The sequence below is a fragment of the Bison bison genome, unplaced genomic scaffold (genome assembly GCF_000754665.1).
Source record: "Bison bison bison isolate TAMUID 2011002044 unplaced genomic scaffold, Bison_UMD1.0 scf7180017864506, whole genome shotgun sequence".
In the NCBI taxonomy this organism is placed as follows: Eukaryota; Metazoa; Chordata; class Mammalia; order Artiodactyla; family Bovidae; genus Bison; species Bison bison.
Genome location: NW_011495063.1, coordinates 1,683,038 through 1,688,956, shown reverse-complemented (window position 1 = coordinate 1,688,956; position 5,919 = coordinate 1,683,038). Strand labels below are relative to the sequence as shown.

Genomic DNA, 5,919 nt, shown 5'->3' with positions numbered 1-5,919 from the left:
GAGAAGACTCTTGAGAGTCCCCTGGACTGCAAGGAGATCCAACCAGTCCATTCTGAAGGAGATCAGCCCCGGGATTTCTTTGGAGGGAATGATGCTGAAGCTGAAACTCCAGTACTTTGGCCACCTGATGTGAAGAACTGACTCATTGAAAAGACCCTGATGCTGTGAAAGATTGAAGGCAGGAGGATAAGGGGACGACAGAGGATAAGATGGTTGGATGGCATCACTAAGTCGATGGACATGAGTTTGAGCAAGCTCCGGGAGTCGGTCATGGACAGGGAAGCCTGGCATGCTGCAGTCCATGGAGATGCAAAGAGTCGGACACGACTGAGCAACTGAACTGAACTGAAGCCAGTTCCCATGAAATTAAAAGACACTTACTCCTTGGAAGAAAAGCTATGACAAACATAGAAAGCATATTAAAAAAAAACAGAGACATTGCTTTCCAACAAAGGTCCCTATAGTCAAAGCTATGGTTTTTCCAGTAGTCATGTACAGATGTGAGAACTGGACCATAAAGAAGGCTGAGCACCAAAGAATTGATGTTTTCAAATTGTGGTGCTGGAGAAGACTCTTGAGAGTTCCTTGGACTGCAATGAGATCAAACAAGTCAGTCTTAAAGGAAATCAATCCTGAATAGTCATTGAAAGGACTGATGGTGAAGCTGAAGCTCTAAAATTTTGGCTACCTGATGGAAAGAGCCAACTCATTGGAAAAGACCCTGATGCTGGGGAAGATCGAGGGCAGGGGAAGAAGCAGGTGACAGAGGATGAAATGGTTAGATGGCATCATCGCCTCAATGGACATGAGTTTGAGCAAACTCATTGAGGAGATGGTGAAGGACAGGGAAGCCTGGTATGCTGCAGTCCATGGGGTCACAAACAGTTGGACACAACTTAGTGACTGAACAACAACAAAGCCAGTTCCCAGAATCTTTTCTGCACGTTTGGAAGGTAAGGAAGGACTGCGGGTGATGTTGGAGATGAGGTCATCAGACTTCCCCCTTTTACGGGAGAGTAAACTGGGTTTCTTGGAGCCTCAGGATAAAGTAATTAAGGCTTTAGAATAGAGTCTTAAGTTTGATTTCAGGTCTGTGGCTAACTTACTGTATCCCTGACTAGGGTTCCTCTCTGGTGTTTGGACCTCTGCCCCCTTTCTGTAGGTACTACTGAGATAATAACAGTGTCTCATAAAGCAGTAGAGGGTTTTAAGGAGAACATGCCCATCACATGCTGATCAGAGTTCTAGCATATAGTAAGTGCTCAACTAACATGGTTATTAATATTAATATTTAGCCAACTTGTGGAAGACTTCAGACACTCCCTCCAAACCTTTTCATCAAAATCATGCCCCTTTGCCCCCTCTCTTCTCTACCCCCTCCCTTTTGTCACTAGCCATTCCCGTATCTTTGGAAAAACAAACTGGTTCTCCCTCAACCCTTCAGCTGCTTGAGTTCTGGTTGTATCCCCTTAAGTCAGGACAGGGCATCCAGAAGACTCAGATCCTCTTTCAAAACTTGGCTGCAACTGGCTCAGGAAAATGGCAAAGGACAGGGAGTTTGGGCCTCAAGGGTTCCGCCTCCCACAGGGTATAGTGTGTGTGTGTGTGTGTGTGTGTGTGTGTGTTGTGTGTGTGTATGTGTGAGTGAGTGTGTGTGAGAGTGTTATGTTTGTGAGTGTGAGTGTGTGTGAGTGACTGTGTGTGAATGTTGTGTGTGTGTGAGCGAGTGAGAGTGTTGTGTGTGTGAGTGAGTGTATGAAGGTGTGGGGACGAAGCAGACTGTGGCCTGCCCTGAGCCCCATCCAGGGATGGACCTCTTCATCCAATCTTTGGCCAAAGTTGAGTCTCCCAGCTTGGAAAGCCCTGGAGTCAGGGGTGGGGGAAGGAGCTACACCCCAGGGAATGAAGGGCTCAAGGCTTGTGGTGTCTGTGTCACAGGTCTAAGTCTCTCTCCAAATCTGGCACTTCAAGCTGTGGGCTGCAAACTGGAGCCCCTCTTGCTGAGAAGGACCACTGGGTAGAGGTTTCTACCAGCTGCAGAGCCTCAACACCAACATGTCCTCAGGGAATCCTGCCAGGGGGAGGAGCCTAGCCTTCCAGGGGGGCTTCAAACACAGACATTGTGTGAGTTAAGAGTTTGATTCTTGAAAGCAGGGCTTTCTGTAGCTTGCCTCAGGAGGCTGTGCTTTGCCATACCTGATGAACACTAGCTGTGGGCGTGTCCTCGCCAAAGACAGCTGCAATGACATATTACCACCCCCCAACACATTCTTCATTGAACGTGCTGTGCCTATTCCTCCTTTGAGATGGGATTAGGGGGTGTCCACGTCCCCTTCTTTAAACCCAGGTGAGCCTTTGTGTCTGCCCCAAACAGAGGAAACTGTGGAAGTGATAGCAGGCAGCCCCGCCCAGCTCCTGGCTCCTCTCGGGGGATGCTCCCCCAGGGCACCCATGTTATGAGGATGTCCAGGCCACAGGGAGAGGGCACATGGGTCTGATGTCACCTAACACCTCGGCTGACAGTTGGTATCCACCCGCAGAGTGACAAGCGAACGAGCCTTCCGATGATTCCAGCATTCAGCTTCTGCCCCCGAGGAGACCCCAGGCCTGTGGACCAGAGACAGTATCCCCCACCCCTGCACCCTGTTTAGACTCTTGACTCACAGAATAAATGAGCTCAATAAATGTTGTTAAGTCACTAAGTCTTGGGGTGGTTTGTTACATAGCCCTAGGAACTGGAACACCACCCAAATTATGTTTGACTTTTCCTTTTCAAATCCAGCCCTCACTTCAGACTTTGAGACCTTTCCCTTCTCTGCAGGCTCCCCTGCATGGGGCAGCCTGAGCAAAACCCCTGCTCCCTGAAAGACCCTTTGAATCATCCCATTTCAGCATCCTGGGACCTGCAGATTCCCGCTCTGCCTCCGTCCTCTGGGCAGGTCCCAGATTGTCCCCGAGAGGGCGCTCCCCCGAGGCTGGGTGGTCGTAGGCTGGGCACCAGCTGACCTCACGGATCCAGGCAGAATGTGTGCAGACCTAGTTCCCCTACTTGCTGGCTCTCACGAAGTTCACGCTCGGCTTGCTCCTCTCACACTTGACTTGACTTATGGGGTCCCTCTAACCTCCGCCGCGAGCAGACATCGATTCTCACAAAGGTCATTATCTTCCTACCCTGGCTCCCCCCTCCTGCCCCCTCGGCTCCATCTCTGAGGTAGGTTTTCCTGGAACAGGAGGGAGGGAGGCACCCTTTCCCACCCCCAGGCCTGCGGGCTTGAGAGGGGGTGCCCTGGGAGCCGCACCCGTCAATCACGGAGGCACCGGCACGGCCTCGCAGGCCATTAGGCAGAGGGCCGGCGCCCTGCTCAGTCACCGGGCAGCCATCGGCAGGATGTTAGACGATCGCGGGGTGGCCATTCTTATGATTTATTCAAATACTCATTACAGTCAATCTATTTTTACACAGAGGTGAAGATGTGCGCTGATAACGGTTAATCATTTATAATTCCATGGACTGGTTGGGAGCCAATGTACTATCAAAGTCGCAGCCGCTGGGGCCCCGGGAGCCCCTGAAGCAGAGTGGGGGAGGTTGCCCAGCCACAGGCCCTTCCAGCTGACACTGCCTGAGCAGGGCCGGGATGGAGGGCACAGCTGGAAATAAGGATGAGGGGATCCCAGACCAGTCTCCAGAAGCTCAGCCTCATGAGGGCACTGTGCGGGCAGAGAGATGCCCAGCAGACAGATAGGGCAAAGAAACCCAGAAGATGGAGAAACCACCTCTAGCTGAATTACCAAAGAAAGTTCCACTGAGCAGACTGGACAGAGGCCAGGGCCTACGGATTAGAAGACTTCTGCCAAGTGGGAGAGTCTGATGAGCAAATACACACACATATAAGGTGCAGTGGTTCCTAGGCTGACCAGAGGGAAGCGACCAGCCGTATTTCCTTTTTCCTCCCTCGTGTCTCTCTAGAAACAACCAGACATAAAAGCAAGTGCGAGCTCTGAACTTCGCCCGGTTCCTCCTCTCACAGCCTCCCACACTTAGCTCGCACACCATAGTGGCTGGGGTCTGGCCTGGCCTTGCAAACTCCAGAATCTCCCTCTCCAACACTCATGACTCACAGAACACATCAGACCCACCGTAATGCACAATCAATACAATCTAATTAAATAGGATGTCCTGTTACAGGGCCTCTTCGTCACATTCAGGCCTCATCTAATTACAGGTCCACCATATTTCACGTCCTGACCGGCTCATTGTCGAGCGCGTCCCTCGCACAAGGCATGGTTGTGGAAGATCAGGTTCAGGGCTGGTCTTTAACCCATAACCTTATTGAGTTAGCTTAGAAAATGCCAATCAAAGCTACTCACAGTTCACAGTCCCTTTGCTGGTGAGCGGCATGGAGGTCGGCCTCAGAGTCCCACTCCAGTTTCAACCTGATGGTGAAAAAAGACATCTTTATAGACTGCGTGTGATTCAACACCTCCCCTGTAGGAGTCCCAGAGAAAAAGCAGCTCATGGCTGTGGGGCGCCCTGAGCTGAGCAAAGCAATGATCATTTACCAATGCCTCTTGTCTGACCAAAGACCCCAGCAGAGGGGGACAGAATGGAGGAGCCCCTGGGAAAGCTTGAAACTCATATGGGGGAGCTGCCCAGACAAGTAAACACCACCACCAGTGCTGTGGTTTATGGCAGGATTACAGAAAGTGAAGAGTCCCCTTGGGTTAGAAGGGAGACGTGTGTGGGGAACAGTGATGGGGTGTTACTGATAAGATCAGAAAACATGATTGCTTTACCCTGGGATAAAGCAACAACAACAATAAAAAGAAGAAAAACCCAGCACAGGGACTACCCTGGTGGCCCAGTGGTTAAGAATCCACCTTGTAATTCAGGGGACTTAGCTTCAATCTCTAGTCAAGGAACTAAGATCCCATATGCCTTGGAGCCACTAAGCCCGAGTGCCCCAACTCCTGAGCCCAAGTACCGCAACTAGAGAGTCTGTGCACTGCAGCGAAAAATCCCACATGACACAGCGAAGATCCTGCATGTTGCAACTAAGACCCAGTACAGTCAAATAAATACATTTTTAAAAGAGAAAAAAAAAAAAAAGCCAGCACATATTTATACCATCTACACTCACCCAGCCCAGCAGGAATAAAATCCATGGGTCCCATAATAAAAGTGCTGCCACGTCATTGGTGAAACAAGAATATCCATCAGATAAGATGAGAACGTACATAAAGCAGTGCTGAACTGTGTGGTAGAGACTATAACTCGCTCTCTCTCTACAGAAACAGGGACTGTGAGAGCTGGAGACTTCAGGGAAGTTTTCAGGGAGAGGGAGAACTTGACCGGGATCTTGGAGGACAGGTCAAGCAAAATTCAGCTGGTGGAAGAAGACAGGTGGCATTCCAAGAAAGGGTGCAATCTGAGCAAGAATCATGGGGGAAAGCATGGAGTGTCCAGGGACAAGGCAGAGGCTGCGTGCCTGAGACACTGGAGGAGGAATTAATGCTGAGTCTGCCAGCTGGGGCCAGAGCATCCCAGCTCGAGTGGCAGCTGGAGAGGTCAGGCTTGGGCTGGGAGCTCCTGGAGCCATGGAAGGTTTTCCTACAAAGAAATGTCATGAAAGAGAGAACCCTCCCCACCCCCACCACTCTGTAGTATTTTCCTTTTAGTTAAGATGACAGGTTCCCTGGAAAAGGTGGAGTTTCAGACAGGACATTCAGGAATGGAGTGTGATACAACGCACTCCTGGAAAAGATGTCCCTCTTGTTCATGATGATGTCACCCAAGATGAGGCACTTCCTGGGGCTGTCTACTAACATCTCCAGGACCAAGACTGCTGACTCATGGAGGTGCTTCAGAGACAAGACCAGACCACCGATGGCACGTGGCTGAGGACGAGGACTGCATTTATG

The 5,919-nt window shown here is 50.6% G+C and overlaps 1 protein-coding gene across 3 annotated transcripts in view; it reads right to left on the bottom strand.

The window, feature by feature from the left end:
- PKNOX2 (PBX/knotted 1 homeobox 2) overlaps positions 1-5,919 on the bottom strand; it is a 301,299-nt gene that overhangs the window by 209,431 nt on the left and 85,949 nt on the right. For all 3 annotated transcript variants that reach the window (XM_010829459.1, XM_010829458.1, XM_010829460.1), the window contains exon 2: positions 4,369-4,434. The gene's annotated coding sequence lies outside the window, so the exon portion shown is untranslated. The remainder of the gene's footprint in view (positions 1-4,368; positions 4,435-5,919) is intronic.